General features: G+C 36.5%; 1 long non-coding RNA gene across 1 annotated transcript in view; it reads left to right on the top strand.

Annotated features, from left to right (window-relative positions):
• The window catches only part of LOC117802051, a 136834-nt gene that overhangs the window by 96708 nt on the left and 17305 nt on the right, over window positions 1-22821 (top strand). The window lies entirely within an intron of this gene.

The raw sequence follows: 22821 nt of genomic DNA, 5'->3' as shown, positions 1-22821 counted from the left end.
TTATGGATTCAATTTAAAACCTTTCATTGAAAGGAAATCTATTTTTAATTTTCATTTTAATCATTTAAATATTTAAAGATGTTGCCTTTGTTCTCCAAACTTCTTTAATTATGTTGGCTGTGTTTACATAGGGACTTCTGAGACAATGCATGTTTTTATTAATAGGCTATTCTAAAGCAAATTCATTTTTTACCTGAAAATGAGTTTTCCAGCCTCTAGATTGGCTTTTGAGTTCCATCATAGGTGTGAGTCCTTTGTTACTATTCATAAGGAATTCTTGTTATTGGTGGAGTAGATGGTGAGTCAAAGTGCCTGATACTTAGCATTGAGTGGTATGAGTCAGGCTTCGGCTTCAGCTCCCTGTTGTTGCTCAACCCATTTCCATTGTCTGCATTTACTACTCTCACGGGTGATGAAGTTAAAAGGCAGGCATTCAGTTGGAATATATTGCGCTTTGGAGGTCTCTGTGTGGAATCTACCAAGTATCTTTCCTTCTAGCCTGATGAGGGGGCTAGGTTGACCTGGCATGGACTTCATGCAGACTGAGATTCCAAATTTGGCCCTCCCACCTATTAGTTTTGTGACTTGAGCAGTTTACTTCTTTAAGATTCAATTTCCTCCTATAAAGTAATGTCCACTCTGTAGCATTGATGCGCAGATCAGGGATAATGCATCTGGCTCATAGAAGGTCCTTGGTAAATGGTCACTCTTATCACTCTTAAAATGTTCCCAGTTTCCCATGAGAATGAGAACCCTAAAGTAAGAGATGCTTGTGGACACCCAGGGGAACCTCAGTTTACCTTTCATATGCCTCTTGACCTTCTTTTTAAGTCTGAGTGCCCATTCTGTACCTACGGGGAGAGCTCTGTAACCACTTGAGTGCTTAAAGCACAGATATATTGGGATTCTGAAAGCAGAGGTTCCTGATTTGCCTGTGAACAGTGAGTGGGGTAGACACTCTCCGTTCTACTAATGTGGATTCACCTTTGTTTCCCTGAGAGAGAAGATCTTGTGCAATGTGTAATCCTGGGCATGGCCTGCACTGTTTCCACATTCCAATCAGGCCAACCTTGTATTTGGGGATGAGGTGGAGATGAGACGTATATGCAGATCGTGATTTCAAGGGTGCTGAGAGGGGCGCCTGGGTGGTGCAGTCAGTTAAGTGTCTGACTCTTGGTTTCAGCTCAGGTCATGATCTCAGGGTCATGGGCTCTGCACTCAGTGTGGAGTCTGCTTGTCCCTCTCCCTCTGTTCCTTCTCTCTCTCTCTCATAAATAAATAAATAAATCTTAAAAAAATAAAGAGTGCTAAAAAAGGTCTTCAGTCACATTTAAAACTACACTATCTCCTCTTCTGTTACTTTTAAAAAGGAGAACAGGCCTTTCCATTCCTTTTCTAGTTGGAAGGATGCAAATGGCTCACCCAATATGGAATTTAGCTCTGCCAGGCCTCCTTGCTATTATCCCTGTTGTTCTTGTAAGGAGCGAGATTGTTACTCGAAAGATATTTCTCCCTCCACCCCTGGCAGCATTCCTTCTGGTGCAAACCATTTTCGTGTTCCCTTATTTTGTACAACAACCTCATTCAGGGAATGAACATTTATTCAATGCTCACTACACCTGCCATTGCATTGGGCAGATTACGTGCCGGATCTCACTCAATTCCCACTGCAATCCTCTTGGATAAGGGGAATAGACTACATTTCTATACATGATAAACCATTCACTCTAAGGTTCATGCTAAGGTTTTGAGAAGCACACAGCCAACACTACACAGTGAAAGAAGAAGAAAGGTGAGATTTCAGAGCAATTTTATGTAACTTCAAAGTCCGTCTTCTTTACATTTTATAATGATGCTATTTACTATAAGGACAAAATGAGCTTCTCTGCATGTCACTTCTCCAGCGCAACTTTATAATGACTTGCAGTTTTGAAAATTGGCTAAGAGACCAGAACATCTCAAAATACAATCTTTATTGCTTGTTATGCTTTTTAAGTTGAAACGTTGGAGTCATTGATTTTGACTATGTATCTAGTTTATATAATTTTTATTTATCAATACCCATGGAAAGTTTGGAAATATATGCAGCATTACAAAAGCGATCTCAGAAGCACCGTGTAGTGGAAACAATTAAGACGTTAGAATTAGATATGCATCCATTCTAATCGTTAGATGTTTGATCATGAGCGGGTTGTGTGAGTCAAGTCTGAATTTTTTCATATATCAAATGGGGACAGCAGTCAATATCTCTCTCACATGGTTATTATGAGAACTAAGCAAGATAAGAAACATAATGTCACAGAATCTGACACATTGAGGCATGCATTAAATAACAGACCTTATTTTTAGGAAAATTACTATCTCATTAATAATATAGTAGCCTCAACATGTATAATGTGTAGAGATACATAATATTCAATAATACTCAATATTCAATAATATTCAAATACTATCCAAAATATCCCTAGTTCCCATTAGATCATGTCTTGTCTCCACTGTATTCTCAACCTTGAGCATAGTACCTAGCATACAATAGGTTCTGAGTAAATTTTGGTTTAACTGAGGATATTGGGGATAGAGCAGTAATTTAAGAGACCTAAGTTTGTGACCTAGGATTTTGCTAGGCAGTCATTAATTTCAAATATATACAATAAAAATGTATACAATAAAAATTTTCTAAAAATAGAAAATCCATAAGGCTGTTAACATTTTAAGATGGTACATTTGAAAACCCCTGAAATGAAATTTATAGGCTAGTTTGGGTTAAGCATCAATTAAGTAGCATTAAAGTCAAGTAAGAGACATTCAGAATATCAGGTAAAACCAATTTTCCTTCATCTGTTTCATCTATTTCATGACAAGGGAAAACATGATAGCTTTTCAGGAGTGAATTTGAGGTCACCAACTATATTAAAATCACAAAACCTACTATTTGATGGATATATAACAAAATACGGATAACATTTGCTGCTGGAAGCAATGATCCAAGGTGCTGAAGAGGGGTATTCCAAGTCATTAACCATCGCTAATGAGATGTGGGGAGCAGAAGTTAGGTGGTCAGCATTACCGAACAGAGTGCAGACCCATGCTTCCTGACAGGTCTGAGCTGGGGTTTTAGTAACTCAGGAATGAAAGGAAATCTGTAGTACCCTCATATTTATTGTCCTCCACTTATGTTTTATGCTTCAGAATTTTATTGTGGGTTGTACTTTTTAAGTATCCTGTATGTACATATCACCTTTTCCTTATTATATCATATGTTCTTTGAGATCAGGGACAATGTGAGCAATTTCATATATTCTCCACACTTTTAGTGCTGTTGTAATGAGACTGAAAGCCGTAACGTGGGTATAATTTTTCACATCTTGTAGAATTTTTCTGAGGGCTCAAGAAGCCTGAAGTGCAAAATGGTTAGCTCAGTGTCTAGAAGCAGGTGAATAAACTTCCTGTCTTATTACTATTCCTGCAATTATAAGTGTGCCAACTAGGAATTGAGGGCTTGTGTCCTCCACTAAGTCATCCTTCTTCAAGAGCTTAATAGAACAGCAGAAATTAGGGATGCATAAAATGAGCGTAATCGTAAAAAATTATCTCCAGAAATGGTGTTCTCCTATTTTTTCTACTCCCAAGTATTTGAAACCCTGGTGCTATCTCAGCTTTAAACAAATTTAAGAATTAAAAGCCCTTGGTTTGTCTCCTCCCAGAGGAAGTTTTTAACTTTTTAATTTGAATCACTGAAATATTTCCTATATTATTTCTTGATGAGAAAGATATTTTCTAGTGAATGGAGCTTGTGTTGAAGCAGGGGGATATTTACCCTTTCCCCATCTTAGCCACACCCCTCATATGGTGGAAATGAGATGTCAGTGAGCTCTTTCTGACCAGGAGATGTTCCCCCAAAATCTAAGTTTACTGGATTGTTCCACCTCTGAGTATTTGAAACCTAGGTATGTACAAAAAGAACTTTGCCATGAACAGTGACGTATTTAGCACGGGCACGGTGCTAACTCACTTTAATTAAACTCTAACTCAACTCCAGTAGAGAATGTAGTGATGCAATTTTGTGGGCTTTTTTTCCTTTATGTTTTAGAATCCATGTAGTTAAGCACTTAGAACTATTTAAAGGAGATGTACATAAAAAAGAGAGGAGAAAACCAGATCATGCAAACAGACTGTTTTGTTAAAAAAAATGCATATGGAGAAATAAAGAAAAATTATGAGAAGAGAAATGCTTTTCCTTCCATTACTTTTCCTCATTTTATTTAAATTGGTATTCAAGTTGCACAAAGGATTTGGGGACATTTGTTTGCTATGTAGGTCTAGTGTTTTTGATTCCATGGCAACAGAATGTCATTCTCTAGTCTAGAAAGGCTCTAGATTCTCTTGGGAGAATGCACTGCTCTCCCTATATAATGTGGTTTTGTCTGGGGACTAGTCCAGGCTCGAGGACGCCAATCCATGTTTCATCCAGACTGTCTGTGTGAGAGCAGAACACTCAGCTGTCAAATCCTCTCCCACCTCTTTCCCTTACATGTACCTGGGGAACAAGGATATTTCCAGCTGACTCTTCCCTGGGGTGAGTAGGTGAGTATCTGTAAATGGAAAGAAGGAAGAAGTAAGCCATGGTGAGCTCTCATGGAAAAGTTTCCCCTTACAGAACGTAGAATTGGGACTGTGGCATATAAATGATTCATCTGAGGTTCCTAACCTGAGGCATTGATGCCTTTTAGACTCAGTCCTTCTGCAATCAGTCTGCTCCCACCCTTCCACAATGTCACCCTCTGAGTAATTTCAGTTCGTTCTTGTGGCATAGCTTCAAGCTTCATGTGCCTCCAGTGAAACTCCATTAAAAAGCAGAATTTGTGGGGGGGGGTTGTCTATGGACATTCATGGTGTTTGGTGTTTCTGAATTACTGATGGGATACCAATCTTGTTTATTGAAATCTTTCTTTTTTTTAAATGCTCATTTGTTGCTTTATAGAGAATTTGGTATACATTTCCCAGGTCAAGGTCTGGTAGGATCTTATAAACATTAATTCTCATCACATAGGACCACTGAAGGCAGCGTTTGCAAAGTTGTTGCAAATCAAAAAATCACTTGCCTGGCTCTCTTTTCTGGATGCTTCCAGAACTAAGACCCCCTACTTCATATCTGTATACCTAAGCCACAGTAGGCTCTGCTGTCGAAATTATTCACTGTGACAGGTAATGGGGGTGGGGTGGGGATGAAATCTTTGCTAATGTCACTGTGATTTATTTTATCCATGTCCAATGTTCCATCTTGTAGCCCAGAGTTCTAATAAAGTTGGTTGAGTTGTAAGGAACAGTGATCTCTTTCAAACACCCCAGATGATGAAAATAAGAGTGAATTACCAAAACCGGAAGTTATCAGAAATAAACCACAGCAACTTTAGGGGCCACCTGCTGTGTCTTTCTAACTGCATCTTTGCCCCTCTGTGAACGTATTCTGTTCTGTTCTCTCTACTGACCAGTGTCCTCTACTTACTCATATTTTTTGTTTCCTTACAACTTCTTCCTGCAAATGGTTTGTTTTCATTTTAAGTTTACTCTAGGCATTCTTTCTGGTTCTGAGTCCACCACTAGCTAAATATTTGTCAATGATTTATTATGTAGATTTTGAAAAGACCCCACTTGTATTGCCTGTACCAGGCCCCAGGTTTCTAAGTAGTAGATTCATTTTCATCCTTGAGTTAGGTGACTTTTTCTCACTATAGATTAGTTTGAATTTTCCAGAATTCTATAAAAATGCAATAGTATATAAAAAGCTATAGTATCTGTACATATATAATGGAATATTATTCAGCCATCAAAAAAGAAATCTTACTATTTGCAACAATGTAGATGGAACTAGAGGGTATTATGTTGAGTGAAGTAAGTCAATCAGAGAAAGACAATTAATTATATGATTTCACTCATATGTAGAATTTAAGAAACAGGACAGAAGATCATAGGGGAATGGGGGTAAAATAAAATAAGACAAAATCAGAGAGGGGTGCAAATCATAAGAGACCCAACTATAAGAAACAAACCGAGGGTTGCTAGAGGGGGTGATGGTGAGAGGATGGGGTAACTGGGTGATGGACATTAAGGAGGGCATGTGATGGAATGAGCACTGGGGGTTATATGCAACTGATGAATCACTAAACTCTACCTTTGAAACTAATAATACACTATATGTTAATTGAATTTAAAAAAAGTAAAAAAAAAGTAAAAAAAAAAAAAAGCAATAGTAGAGTCTGTATTCTTTATCTCTCTGGCTCCCACCCCCCTCCCCAGGATGATTACTTTGAGTTTCATCCAGGTTGTTGTGTGCACCTATAGCTTTTTCTTTTTTTTTTCATTGCTGAGCATCCATTGTCTGGACATGCAAGTGTTTGTTTTTGCATTCAACTGCTGATGGGTTTGGGCTATTACAAATACAATCACTATGAATTTTCATGCATGAGTCTTTGTATAGACATGTGCTTTCATTTCTTTTGAGTAAATTCCTAGAAATGAAATGTCTAGATCATATGGTCGGTGCTTATTGTTTTTAAGAAACTGTAGCACTGTTTTCCAACAGATTGTTATCTTTTTACATTCCTGCCATCAGTATACGCAAACTCCATTTCCTCTCGTCAACATTCAAAATGGTGAATTTTTAATCTCAGCCATTCTAATAGATGCAAATCTTTTGTCTATTTTTGTTTTACAGATACACTACATTTTATTACCTAGTCCTCAGTTGACAAGCATTTGGGCTGTCTCCGCTTTTTGGCAATTATGAATAATAATGCTATGAACACTTGTGTATAAGTTTTGTGCGGACACATGTTTTCAATTCTCTTGAGTATATACTCAAGAGTGGAATTGCCAGCTCACACCATAACTCTATCTTTAATCACCTGAGGAATTGCCAACCTGATTTCTCAAGTGGCTACACCATTTGTCTATCTTTCAAATTGGTTGTTTGATTTATTATCATGAAGTTTTGAAAGTTCTTTACATATACTGGGCACAAATCATTTATCAGATCTATGCTTTGCAAATATTTTCTCCTTTTCATCTTCCTAACAGTGTCTTTTCAAAAACAGAATTTCCTATTTTTAAATTTTGAACTCTCATTGCTTTATGGCCACTGTCCAAAATCTCTTGCTTCACATATTCCTCTGGTCTTTTGGTTGTTTCAGGCAGGAAGGTGAACCCTCCTTCGTCTGGGTGGGAAGCAGAAGTTCTCGATCATCAGTTTGTTGAAGATAGAGGATAGGTTTTTATGATCTAGGCCTCCCCATATGTAGTAAATTATCTTGTATATGGCAAATGTCCAAAATAAATGTTTGTTGAATAGTTGGAATTTGTTTAAAAAGTGAAGACGAAAATACATCTCCTCTCTCGGCTGGTTTTCGTATCTGTAGCAGCTTGGTCTTGAAAGGAGAGTGCAGTGGAATGAAAATTCAGTTTGGTTTAAAGCCCAGAGTAATTGAGTTTAGTTAATCGAGGCTTTGGTTATTTCCCTTGAAGCAGATTTTTGTAGCTACAGAACATTTTATTTTTTGTTCTGTAATTAATGGATAAACATTATTGTTTCACTGCATAAAAATCAATGACAAACAGGGCGCCTGGGTGGCTCAGTTGGTTAAGAGACTGCCTTCGGCTCAGGTCATGATCCTGGAGTCCCAGGATCGAGTCCCACGCTCTCTCTCTCTCATTCTCTCTATCTCAAAATAAATAAATAAAATCTTTAAAAAAATCAATGACAAACAGCCTACATGGAAGTTTATCACTGGTGATAAACAAATAGCTCTTAAATACGTCTGGGTATTCTATTTTTTTTAAAATTTTGTCAGTAGTGTTCTTTTTCTAATTTAGTAACTCTTCAATGGGAGGAAAAAACTAAGAGTTTCAAGCTTTTTACTTGTCAAAATTCATAAAATTTCAACTACATTGACCAATTTGCTGAATTGAATTGGTTTGCTGTCATATGACATGTTTAAGGTCCTGGAGAGCATATTCTAAATCAATCTTTTATTATTGTTATTGGAGTTAAGGACAGAAACATTAACTCTAATTTTGAAACTCTCATTTATAATTTGTCACAATAGCATTTAAGGAGTAAGATTTTTGCTCTTTTAAGTTTCAGAAAGTTTAAGAGCTTTGAAATATTTGTCTACTTTTCAATCTCTACCTTCTGTTAGTTCATTTATCATATGGCTCACATTTAAGACCCTGGAGAGCACATTCTATACCTAATTCTCCTCTTCCTCCTCCTTCTGCTCCTCCTCCTCCTTTTCCTTTTCACTGGGATAATAGTAAGAGATCTTACTTTAAAATTAATTTTTTTTCTAATTTATTTTGGAGGAAATGAAATAGAGCATGGGGTGGGCTTAAAGAGCATTAGGTAAGTACCAGAAGTCAAAAAATACTTATGAAATGAAATTGTGTTGGTCAACGGAATATAGCAAATTACACGGCATTTTTTTTTTTTTTTGCTTGTGGGTTAATATTCGTTTGATGAATAATACTTCAGCTGTTAATCTACATCAAACATGATACCAGATGTTTCGAGTTAACAAAGTGAAACACTCTACCTTTTAAAGCTCAAGTCTAGTTTGGATGTGGTTAACTTGGGATCAAGGGCATGTCTCAGAGTTTTCTGTAAATTTTGTAAAGCTTTTAGGGGTTGGGTTCTAAGGTGAATAAGAGAGAATAGGAGAAGGTTGACATTTTGTATTACATTTAAAAGAAGTCTTAACCCACTCTCCCATCCATTCCTAAGGTTTAAGAACTATCGGTCTAGGGTAAGACAGACATGCAAATAAATAAATATGATACTATCTTATAAATTCTTTAAAGATAGTATATACAGGACACCCTGTACATACATTAAAAGAATATAACAATCATAAATATACATGCACCTAACATCAGAGGACCTAAATATATAAAGCAAATACTAATAGAACTTACAGGAAAAATAGACAGCATTATAACAATAGAAGGGACTTCAATACCCCACTTTCAACAATGGATAAATCACCCAGACAGAAAATCAATAAGGAAACAGCAGACTTGAACAATACTATAGACCAAATGGACCAAACAGACGTATGGAGAATATTCCATCCCACAGCCACCGAATATACATTCTCAAGTGCACATGGAACATTCTCCAGAATAGATCATATGTTAGGTCACAAAACAAATTTTAACACATTTAAGTGTTTTTTCCACTCACAATGGTATGAAACAAGAAATCAATAACAGGAGGAAAATTGGAAAACCCACAAATGTGTGGAGATTAAACAACACTTTCCTGAACAAATAACGGGTCAAAGAAGTAATAAAAAGGGAAATCTAACAAAGATCTTGAGACAAATAACGATGAAAACATAAAATACCAAAACATATGGAAAACAGCAAAAGCAGTGTTAAAAGGGATGTTTGTAGTGATAAATGCCTACATTGAAAAAATAAAAAGATCTGAAATAACCTGACTATACCTCAAGGAACTAGAAAAAGAACAAATTAAGCCCAAAGTTAAGAGAAGAAAGAAAGCAATAAAGAGTGGAGTAGGATTAAATGAAATAAGGGCTAGAAAAACAATAGACAAGACAAACAAAATCAAAAGGAATTTGGAAAAGATGCAAATGAAACTACAATGAGATATCACCTCATACCTGTTAGGATGGCCGTTATCAAAAAGATAAGAGGTAACAAGTGTTGGAAGGATGTGAAGAAAAGAGAACCTTGGTACACTCTTGTTGGAAATGTAAATTGGTATAGCCATTGTGGAAAACAGTATGGACATGCCTCAAGAAATTAAAAATAGAACTATCATACGATCCAGCTATCTCACTTCTGAATATATCCCCAAAGGAATGGAATCAGGATCGCAAAGAAATATCTACATTTTCATGGTTATTGAAACATTATTCATAATAGCCATGATGTGTATTCAGCCTAAGTGTCTGTCAATGGTGAATGATAAAGAAAGTGTGGTATCTATAAACAGTGGAATATTATTCAGTCTTAGAAAAGAAGGAAATCCTGCCACTTGTGACAAAATAGACGAATCTGGAAGACATATGGTAAAGTGAGAGTAGTCAGACACAGAAAGACAATTAATGTCCTTACTTATATGTGGAATCTAAAAAAGTGGACTATATAGAAGCAGGCTATCGAATGATGGTTGCTATGGGCCAGGGTGGTAGAGGAAATAGGAAGACGTTGCTGAAAGCACACCAAGTTTCAATATTGTAGGGTGGATACAACTCAAGAGATCTAACGTACAGTATGGTAACTCTAACTGATAATACTGTATTATATCCTCGAAATTTGCTGAGAGTAAATATTAAGTGTCCTCACCACAAACTTTTTTTGAAGGTAACTATGTGATGGATAAGTTACTTAGCTTGATTGTGGTCATCATTTCACAATATTTATACATATCAAAATTCCATGCACACTTTAGAGATATGCAATTTTTATTTGTTAATTATACCTTAATAAAGCTGGAAAAAAAGAAAAGAAAACGAGGCTAGAGAGGTAGACCGTGGATACATGCCGTTAAACATGGGATGGATCGTGTTGGGAGGCACTGAAATGATTTTATCTTATATGTGGTGGAGAGCCAATTGTGGGGTAATTCAAACAATGGTTTTATATAAAAAACTGATAATAGATGAAGTTTAGTAAGCACGTATGATGTACAAAGCTCCGCATGAGAAGATTTACTTGCATATCTTCTGTAATCCATTAACATTCCTATATCTGTATAAAGCTAATTTTTAAAATATATTTTTCAAATGGATACACTGAGTTTCAAAATATTAAGTAATTTTTTACAAAGTTCACAACCCGTTGATGGCAGAGCTTAAATCAGTGTTGCACACTGCAAAAACCAATCATGTCAACCTCCATTCTCTGCAAAGCAACGTGATGAAAAGAAGAAATACATTTCATTGTGTTCTGATAACTGAAATAATGTGGAACTTCCAAAGTAGCAGTTTACTTTACATTTCTTGATTTTACTTTTTATTGAAGAAAATGAAGATGGAAAATTCCATGAGACATGTGACAAGTCCTCACAAAATTTACAGAGATTATTATGTCATAATGGTCACATAAAGTTAATAAAAATGTTTTTGATCATTTTGGTGATCACTTAAGATGTCAAAACTGGTGGTGAGCAAATAAACAAGCATATACATTGAGCCTTGTGCTCCCTTACCCACTGTTCAGCAAAATCAAACATAATTTGTGAAAATTGAAAGACGCTGCCCACATTGTTTGTATTACTAAAACAAAAGGGAAGGTGTACAGATGCTAATAGGAATTGATTAAATAAGTTATGGTATTACCATTCAATAAAATAATCCACAACTATTAAAAGACTGTTGCAAACCTATAAATGTTGACTTTTAGAAGGCTAAGAATGTATTAAGTGAAAATATGTTCATCATAAAATGTATGCAAAAATGTTTATATTTTGGTATTTACACAGAATGTCTGGAAAGTGGCTATCTCTGGTAGGACTGACACTGGGGGCAGGGAGAATGGACTATGTTTATTTCATACCATTCTCTAGTATTTGATGTTTTTTATGACAAGTGCATATTACTGTTGCAATATTAATTTTAAAATTTTATTTTCCTCTAAAAGAAAAACTGTGCAGGTACCATTGGCATTTTCTGCATTCCAAGACAAAGAATAGAAAGAAGATGAGAGATCCCTTTAACATACAGCCCAAGTGTTTACAGATTTTATTAGAGACAGAAGCAATAGAAATATTTACCAGCCAAACTCTCATAGTCATAATATGGAGAAGAAAACCTACTTTTGTATGACTCATATTGAACTGTCTAAAACATAAAATAAAAATGCAGGCCTTCTGTATAACTCACAAAGAAATGAAAAAGCCATGGAATGTATCTTTTTTGTGATCTTGGAAAAGTGGTATTATAGTGGAAAATCACAGAATATTCTATAACAGCAGTTAAATTTCCTTTTTTTAATGTAATGGAAAGTTCTATAAGAAACTTGGTAGATACTTTTAAGCTTAAAATTCATATAGAATTTTACTGACATATTGATGTAGCCATAAGATTCGCTCAAAATGAAGAGGAAAGCTTTTCTTATTTTCTTTAGTGGTGATTCTACTTGAATATCCACTTTCTTCAATTAAAAAGAATTGTTCTAAATTTGAGTCTGGATAATTGAAACTTTGGAAGCTGTTTTGAAGAAAATTTGACTCAGTGCTCTTAATGTCCACAGTGCACCTCCCATGATTCTCAGCTCATCACAGTGCTGAAGGGATTCACTTTCCTCTGATTTCATATAGAACATATAAAGGTTCCTTTTGAGTATCAAATAAAAAGTTCATAGTCATTGACTCTAGAAAATTATGACAGTTTGTTTTTTGATGAGCTCATTAATTTGATAATAATAAAAATGAATCACATTGCTTATTGGCTACAATTATTCATCTTTTTTCTTGAGATGCATCTAGGTTTCAGATATGAAGAAAGCATAAATTTATTCTGCAGTGTATTCATCATCTCCTAGTCCTACAACATGGCAGTAGCTTCTGGAAGCATGGAGAACAATGTAATAGCATTTACTTAGCCCCTATTAAGAACTTTCTCTATGTTTAAGTGGTTTATGTTTCTTTTCTCATTAAATCTCTGCAACAAATCTATGATGTATTATTATTCTCAATGTACATTATTATAGAATCTGTTCCCTTCTCCTGAGTGACCACCTACAATTGGAACTTGAAGGATAATTGTGGAAAAAAAAAAGAATCAATGAGTGGATGAATTTTCATAATAGTCTTTTGAGTAAAAAGAAGAATCATAACTATTCTCATGTGAAAAGGTAAGAGAGGCAACTACAGTTAAATGACCTGCACACGGGGATCCAAGTAATGATAGCGTTGGAAATCAAAATCAGATCTCCATATCCTGAGGCCAGGCTCCTACTCATATAGCATTCTTCCTTAATTTATTCATTTTATCAATAATTCACTTATTCATACAAATTTTTGTGAGCCTTCCATGTGTGAGGCATTATGCCAAAACCTGAAGATATATGACAGTTATAATAACCAAACATCCTCTCTTGGTCCCAGCCAAACATGCCACATTTATGACATAGAAACTTGGGGCTTCTAAATGTTCCATGTTCTCCCTTGCATTATCTACTTCCCTTACAGTTAGGGTAGAGGTTCATGACTAGTTCTGGCCAATACACTGAGAGTGGAAGTAATGTGTGTCACTTCCAAGCCAAGGCCATTAAAAGCTGATGCATTTCTTCCAACTCAATCTTTACATGTACCAGCTTCGATGTCCAGTATTGAGATGATGTGTCACAAGATGGAGAAGCCAGGGTCCCGAACATCATATGGAAGAGAGTCCTCATTGATCTATAGTGGACTTTGTGTGAGCAAATTCTAAGCCAATAAGATTTAAGGATTTATTTGTACTACACTATAACCTAGATTATCTGGCTAAACTAAAAGATTTCTACCATTTTTTTGAAATGGTCTCTCCCTTATTGATGTACTTTTAGATAATGCTTGTAAACGTATAGTTCAGTGAACGTATTTTTCTGTTCATTATTTTTTTCAAAGTGATGCTTTATTTGTACACCCCCCCTAATTAGGAGGAACTAAAATACTAAACAAATATAAGACAGAAAAGATTTGAGGGCAGTTAAAAATTTTTTTAAATTTCCTTTTACTTAAGAAAGAGGATAAAGATACTCAGTAAATAGATTTTATTAAAAATGCACGGTAATAGGGGCACCTGAGTGGCTCAGTCAATTAAGGATCTGCTTTCAGCTCAGGTCATGATCCCGGGGTCCTGGGATCAAGCCCCACATCAGGCTCTCTCCTCGGCAGGGAGTCTGCTTCTCCCTCTGCCTCTGCCCATCTCCTTGCTTGACTCTCTCTCTCAAATAAATACATAAATAAAATCTTTTAAAAATGCACAGTAACATATTAAAATGAAATTTGAAATAATGAAAATGAAATATATACCCTCCCAACCCACAGAGGGAAAAGAGGAGAATAAAGAAACTTTGAAAAATTCAAGAAAATTCAGGAAATAGGAGGCATAGAAAATGCAGCATAAACAGTACAATATAGGATGGCATACATATTCATCACATTAAAGGTAAATGGACTAAACCCATCAGTTAAGAAATAGTGACTGTCAATTAAGAATAAAAGAAAAATAACCTCCATGCTATTTAGCAGAGAGATAATTTAAAGCACAAGACACAGAATGATCACAAGTCAACTGATAGGAAAATGCTAACCAAAAATTGATATCACTATTAATGGCATAATAAATATCACAGGAAAAATTATTTATGAAGGATACAGATGATTCCAGCCTAATGTTCAAAGGAACAATTCACAAGAAAGATAAATTCTAACTGCAAAGTACTTCACTTTGATGAATTCACTACCAACATGGGAGATTTTTTTTTATTTCTATCTGTCTGAAAAAGCAAACAAAAAATATTTAGCAAAGATATAAACAAGATTCAGACCACACAACTAACAAACCATATTCAATAGGCATCTTTAAAAACCTGTATCCAACAACTTGAGAATACATATTCTTCTCAAGCCCACATAGGTATTAACAATAAACTGACCTTATTATATTTTTCCCAGAAAAATGCACTAAATTTTAAAAAATCAAGATGTACCACCCTATTCTCTAAATGAAATGGGTTTTCAAATATCCAACAAATGCTTACTAAAATCAAGAAGACCTTACATATGTAAATAGCAAAACACACTTTATTTTTTCTTTTTTTTAAAAATTGTTTATTATTATGTTCAATTAGCCAATGTATAGTACATCATTAGTTTTTGATGTAGTGTACAAGGATTCATTAGTTGTGTATAACACCCGTACTCATCACGACATGTGCCCTCCTTAATACCGATCAGTTACCCCATTCCCCAAATCCTGCCCATCTGTAACCCTCAGTTCATTTCCCAGTGTCCATAGTCTCTCATGGTTTTTCTCCCTCTCTGATTTCTTCCCATTCAGTTTTCCCTCCCTTTCCCTGTGGTCCTCTGTGCTATTCCTATGTTCCACATATAAGTGAAACCATATGATAATTGAATTCTGTGGAGATATTTGGAAACATTTGAAAATGTTTTAAATTCTATTAGTTAATGTGTAACTTCTTCCTTCTCAAACACACTTTAAAATAATTTTTAGTATGAAAAAGAAATCATGATGGCAATTAGAAAATACTTAGATCTTAATGATAATAAAAATACAGTATAGCAAAATTTTTAGGATGCAACTAAAGCTATATTTAGATGGAAACTTAAAGCCTTAAATGTTTACATAAGAAAAGAAGAATGGTTGAAAATTAATGAATTAAATATGCAACTTAAAATTTTAAATAATGAAAGAATAAACTTAAAAAAGGAGAAGATAGGACATAGTAAGTATAGAAACTATAGAAAACAAAATATAACAAAACAAAAAACAAAAATATAAACCATGCCTCATAATAAATAATGAGGCAATATTCGGGCAGGATTGGTCATGAAAAGGAAAGCACAAATGAATAAGATTAGGATTGAAAAAGGAGAATCTAACCTAAGATAGAACAAAGGTTTACTTCTGAAACAACTAGAGATTGCTATTAACAGCCCAGTGCCATAGATTTCAAATCATAGGCGAAATAGAAACTTACCAGAAAATTATAACTTAAAACTAATGTGAGGGTCATTTGAAAACCTGAATAAGCCTATGTGTGTATTAAGTAAATTGAAGCCATTATTAGCAATAATATCCAAATACAAAAATGTCTAAATCCAGATAAGAGAATTATACCAAATATTCAAAGAACTCAAAATACTTAGCTTGCCTTATAGAATTGTTGCAGAGAAGAAAGGGAGAAGGAGCTGATATAGTCATGTTTCTAAAACCACAGTCATCCAGGAGAGAGATTAGGGTAGAGCGAATAAGGAGGTATTAGAGGGAATGGAGACAAGAGAATATATTTGACTGATATTTAGGAAACATAGTCAATGATGCATGGAGAGGAGTTGGTGTTGTAGACTCTGAGGTGGAGATTAGTGTGCTGAAAGATTATTTAAAAATGCTCTTGGACTCAGTATCTTCAGAGAAAGGGATGGCAGCTGGACTGGGAAGAGGGAGAGAGTGGATGGCAATGGAGACATAAGAAACATTCATTGGTGAGCTCTGAAACTGGAATGATCCTTTGGAGTTGTCTTGATTTGGGCCTTTAAACTCCCCCATGGGTTCCTCATTGGGCACTGCCCTTTTGGATGAGGTGACTTTCTTGGGCTGAGGGGAACCCCAGAGAGGGGTGAGGGCAAGAAGCTCTCAGCCATCAGCATTCCCACCATCTGGGGAAACACATGCTTATATCCTAGAGGGCAGTCGGAAAGCACAGCACTGTGTGCACTGTGATGTGATGTTGGGGGTAAGGGAGAAGGAGCAGTGACACATGGCACTAGAGTTTCTAGCTGAGCCATTTCAGTGGCTATCGCTTCTCTCCGGAGAGATAGAGAACCATGAAAGAGTTTAGTTGGATGAGGAATAGAGGAAAGTTCATGTTAGTCATGTGGAGTTGAATTCATACAGATGGAGATTCCACTGTCAACTGAATTTGTGAAGTTTTGCATTGAGATTTGCCCTGTGTGTGTGTGTGTTTGTAAGTATCATTTAGATCAGGGCAACTGTTGACATACAGAATGCTTTTGTGTAAATTAGAAAAACGTGCTCCCTTTAGGTGAACACGGGCCCTGGGGTACTTGATCTGGCAAGCAGTGCGTAGACTGCATGTCTGCCTTCACTCTCTTTTTCAACGTAGCACATTAGGGCAGTGCGCAATCTGCACAACCTTACTTAGTGGCCCTGAATTAAATAACAAGTGAAGTCTTGGGAGTGAAAGAGACTGTCTAAAAAGAGTACTTAATATGAGAAGGCAGTCTATACTGAAAGATGGCTAAGGAAAAACCTACGTTCAAGAGACGGGAAAAGTAGGTGTCCCCAAAAAGATTTAGAAAGGCCAGTCAGGGACATAGGAGGGGAACAGTGTTATAACTGAAACCAAGAAAAGCTAATAGTTAAGAAACAGCTTTGAACAGTGTCAAAAGCTGCAGAGAAGAGAAGTAAAATGAGATAGAAAAGTTTCCATTGAATTTTTCAACATTATACTAACAAAAACTAATTAAATGCATTAGCACTAAAACTCTTGATCACCATTAATTACTTGTGGATTAAGCATTCCTGTAGGGTCTTAGCAGGCTAATCTCAGAGTCACCAATATGAACACCACTTCTCTGGCACTGGCTACGTTGAAATGTACACAGTCTAATAAAGATATATTAATATAGACTATGCAAATATTGGTTGATTGAGTCTGAATAATAGTTACATTTATCTGGATTCCTCTGTGTACTAGACACTCTATACATTGGTTATTTCAACCTCACAGCAACCTTATGAGATAGATATCAGTGTACCGATTTTACAGATGAGGAAATTGAGATTCAGACTTGAGTTGCTTATTCAAGGATAAATAGTGATGAGTCAGTGAATTAAAATTTTGTCCCCTATCTGATGACTCCATAGCTCATGTCTTTTGCTCTGTCATTGTGCCTGAAGAATCTTAAGATTCTATTTAAAGTACTTCTTGCACTCTAGTCGTCACCCTCTGAGTGTCAAGCAGATACCACCTAACAACTGCAGGGTTTTTTGAGAAATTATGTGGCCTCTTGCCGTGGCAGCCTGGAATGACCCCTGGTAGATGAATGCCACGTTCTCCATCAATCCAAGCTCATTATAAACAAACCTGGGGCTTGTTTTACAATGGAGACTCTGCCAAGGAGTATAAGTGGTAATGTTTATTTTCACAACTGTGGTGATTATTGTCCTTAAATCAAGAATGTGTTATTGGTCTATAAATCAAAGTTTAGATGTTAAATTACTGATCTACCAAGTTAGAAGTCAAGAAGAACAAACATCACTTTAAGGAGGTGTAAATTTTCCACTACTACCAGACTGTTCCTGAGACACTGGGCCTTAACTTTCCTGTCTATTCTAGAGACAAATACTAAATTTTCTGTGTATGGGGAGAGCATTTAACTCCCTAGATCCTGTTACTCTGAAAGAGGGTTCTAGCATTGACCTGGCACTTGATTATATGAATCAATACATTTCAAAATAGATATTTAACAAAATAACAGTATCCTTTTATGGTAAAAGGGATCAACAAATTGTGTGTAGAAAGAATATATTCCAACATCATGCAAGCCATATATGTCAAGCCCACAACTGACATTATACTCAATGATAAAAAGTTAAAAGCTTTTCCTCAAGTATCAGAAATAAGACAAGGGTATCCACTCACACCGCTCCTATTCAACATTGGACTGGAAGCATTAGCCAGAAAAATCAGGGAAGGAAAAGAAATATGGGATGTCCAAATCAGAAAGAAAGAAGTAAAATTGTCTGTGTTTGTAAGTGATATTATATATCCTAAAAATTATGCACACACACACACACGAAGTTAGAACTGATCGATGAAGTCAATAAAGTTGCAGGTTACAAAATCAACATACAAAATCAATTGCACCTTTTTACACTAATAACAAAATATCTGAAAAAGAAATGAAGAAAAAAGTATCATGTACAATAGCATCAAAAACCATAAAATACTTAGGGGTAAATTTAACCAGGGATGTGAAATATTCTATACACTGAAAACTGTAAAAATGTGATGAAGAGATTGAAGAAGACGCAAATAAATGGAAAGATATCCTGTGTTTATGGATCAGAAGAATTAATATTGTTAAGATGTCTGTACTACCCAAAGCTATCCATAGGTTCAATGCAATCCCTATCAAAATTCCTATGGTACTTTTCACAGAAAAAGAAAAACAATCCTAAAATTTGTTTGGAACCACAATAGACCACAAATAGCCAAAGCAATCATGAGCAAGAAGCAATCGAGAAAGAACAAATGTTGAAGAATCACACTTCCTGATTTCAAACTATATTAACCAAACTAAAGTAATCAAAACATTATGGTACTGGCATAAAAACAGACCTATGGACCAATGGAAGAGAATAGAGAACCTGGAAATAAGCCCTTGCATATATGTTCAACTAATCTTTGACAAGGGAACCAAGGGACTCAAGGGAAAAAGGATAGCATTTTCGATAAATGGTGTTGGGAAAACTGGATAATCACATGCAAAAAAAATGTAATTAGACTCCTACCTTACACCATTCACAAACTTGAATTGGATTAAAGATTTAAATATAAGACCTCAAACTGTAGAACTCCTAGGAAAAACTAGGACATTGGTATGGATATAAAGTATGTACAACAAAAGCAAAAATTAACAAGTGGTACTAAACCAAATTAAAAGGCTTCAGCACAGCAAAAGAAGTGATAAGCAAAATGAAAAAGCAACTTATGGAATGGGAGAAAATACTTGCAAACCATCTGTTTGATAAGGGTTAATAACCAAAATATATTGAAGAACTCCCACAACTCAATAGCAAAAGTAAATAAATAAACAATCTGATTAAACAATAGGGAAAGGATTTGAATAGACATTTTCCATGGAAGACATGCAAATGACAACGGATGCATGAAAACATATTCAACATCACCAGTCATTAGGGAAATGCAACTCCAAACCACAATGAAGTATCACCTTCTACTTGCTAGAATGGCAATTATCACAAAGACAAGGGACCACAAGTGTCAGCGAGGATGTGGAGGAGAGGGAAGCTTCATGCACTGTTGGTGGGAATGCAAACTGGTGCCACCACTGTGGAAAACAGTATGGAGCTTCCTCAAACAATTAAAAATAGAACTACTATATGATCCAGTGATCCACTTCTGGTTATATATGTGAAAGAAATGGAATCACTCTCTCTCTCTCTCTCTCTTTTTTTTGCAAAGTCAGTGTCCATTAAACAGATGAATGGAAAAGTAAAATGTGATATGTGATATACATAATTTATATCAAGTTTTGTCTTCATTTATGTTTTTCCTTCTTCTCGATCTTGCAGCTCATGTTTTACCTCTTCCTCTCATATCATTATCTATTCCCTAACTTTTCTGTACTTTGCTTTGTGCATTTGTTAAATAAGGGTAATTGTTTCATTAAGTTTTCTCCCTTTTTAAATCTGTGAATATTTATCACTGTCTTTTGTTGAAGGAAACAGAACTATGCGAGATGGGCTAAAGCAAAATGGGTTTATGAAAGGATAGCTCACGCCTCTCCTGGAGGGCTAGGCACATAGGCTTGGATACTACGCAGCCAGGAGAGTGCCTAACCACACATGGGCAATGTTCTAGTGGAACCGATTGCTGCTCTCTTCCAGGCTCTGTGCTTAGGACACTGAGGAATATACACTAGAAACTCAGCTCTAGAGTAAGGAACCGATGACCTCCATCCCTATGCTTGCCCCAAGCTTAGTTTCTCCATATATGGATCCTATTATTTGTTTCCTTCTAGAAATCATATATGGGTGTTTTTGCTCAGTGGATCTTTGTCACAGGCAGAACTCTATCTACAGAGGAGTCTGAGAAAGGATGCTTTGTGTTTCCCAGCCAGCTAGGAAAGCTAGAAAGGAGTTGGAGTAGACACTGAATTAGTCAACCCCAGAGTGTCCATCACGTTATAAAGAAATGTCTGATCACAATTTTTATTTTCTCTGTGGCTACAGTTATCTGATATATGTTCTTTATAGATCATCTGTTTTCTCTGTTTTCTTTCATGCTGCCCCCTGTGTTTCATCATCAAACAGCACCCAGGGAGGCTCCATTGCTGGAGGTGTACCCAGGGACCTGGCTGTGCATGTCAGCATGCCCCTGTGCCCCTGAAGTGTGCTGATGGCTCTTCCTGGTGATCCAGCCATGGGTTTGACCTTTTTGCTCTCTCCCGCAGCCCTGTGTAACATTCCACTGCTTGGCACCCTTTGATGGTTTTGTGGTTAGAGCTGTGCTAGTTCTATTAACGATGTGGTTGACAGCTTTCTTTTCATTCCCCTTGGTGGTTTTATGTGATTTATGGGAGGAGAGGGAAGAGGCTGATTTCACACTAACATTTTTCAAACCTACTTCCTTCTCGAAACTCTTCCTTCTCCTCTGTGTCCCCTCTGTGTTACTGTCTGCAGCTTCTTGGTCACCTTTGCTGGATTTTCTTCCTTTTACCTACCTTGAACTGTTGCAGTTGCATAGGATTCAGTCCTTGAAACTTCTCCATCTGTGTTCCCATCCTGTCCCAACACTTGATATTTACTGATAACTTCCAAATTTGCATGTCCATTTCTAACCTCTCTACAGAGTCCCCAGTTCATATGCCTATCTGCCTACTCAAACACAGTCACTTAGTTATCTACTAGGCATCTCAAATTTATCCTGTCCAAAACTGAGCTCCTTTTTTTATTTCCCACTCAGACTTCCCATGCCACCGTTTTTACGCAGTTGCTCAGGACTAACCCTGAAATTATCGTTACTTCCCCCTTTTTCTCCCACTTCATATCAATGCTATTAGAAAATGTTATTTGTCAGTTCCACCATCAGCATACATCGAGAATCCTACCACTTCTCACTATTTCCACAAAATTCTAGTCCAATCCACCACAATTTGTCCCTTGACTGCTATAGTCATCTCTCATTTGGGTTTCCTCTTTCCATTCTGCTCTGCTAGCCTGTTCACCATACAGTAACCAGAGTAATCCATTAACATATGTCATGTCAGAGCATATGAATGTTTTTCTCCAATGGCTTCCCATCACACTTAAAAAAAATAAATCTACGGGACTAGTCTCTAAAAGGCCCTTCCTGATTTGGCATCTATCTCATTGACTTATCTCTTGCTACATTCTCCCCCACACCTTCTGCTCCAGTCATGCTGGCCTTATTGGTGGTCCTCAAGGAACCATGCATGCTTGTGCCTCAGGCCCTTTGCACTTGCTGTTCCTTCTGCTTGGAACCCTCTTACCCTGACATTCACCTTGCTATCTCTTTCAGTTCCATCAAGGTCAAATTTCCCCTTATAGGGACCCTCCCTGTCCATCCTATATAAATTTGCCACTCTGATCAAACTTCATTCCCTTAACCTACTTTATTTCTTTCATAGAATGTGTCACTACTTGATATAATGATTTGCATACACGTGTTTATTATGTGCTTTACTCTCACTAATGTGGACTCTAAGAGGGCAGGAACTTAGTCTGTCTTGCTCTCTGATATGCTCCTCTTCCCCAGGGCCTGGTACATGGCAGGCTTTCAGTACATGTATATTGAATCAATAAATGAATAAACAAATGTAGGCCTCATGTTTCTTACCTATGGAATCTGATGGTAAACTTCTGTGCAAATCTCTTATTCTTTTTTTCTTGAGATTAAAGAGCTGACCACCTGGACAAAAAGTTTATTTTTCAAGTGCTCAGATGTTTGGCAGGGAGTGTAAGGCATCAGAAGTCACCATTTTTCTTGGCATCTGTGAATGGCAGCACCAGGATTAGGGCCCTGAGCATAAGCAGGGCTTACGTGCTTATGATCCATCTTGCCAACATCCTTGAAGTATCAGCATCTCTTGGACTGTTTCAGTAGCATAACTTAACACCCTACATCCAGCTAGCTTCTTCCAATCCATCCTACACCCAAAATAGCGATCTTTCTAACATGCAAATTGAATCATGCCACCTTCTTCCTGAAAACCTCAACTTAGAACCCATCCCATAGAGAATGTGATCCATCCGGAGTGGAGAATGCTGGATTTACCCA

The sequence above is a fragment of the Ailuropoda melanoleuca genome, chromosome 4 (assembly GCF_002007445.2).
Source record: "Ailuropoda melanoleuca isolate Jingjing chromosome 4, ASM200744v2, whole genome shotgun sequence".
NCBI lineage: Eukaryota > Metazoa > Chordata > Mammalia > Carnivora > Ursidae > Ailuropoda > Ailuropoda melanoleuca.
Note: the sequence above shows the minus strand (reverse complement) of the source record. Positions and strands in the feature narration are given on the sequence as shown.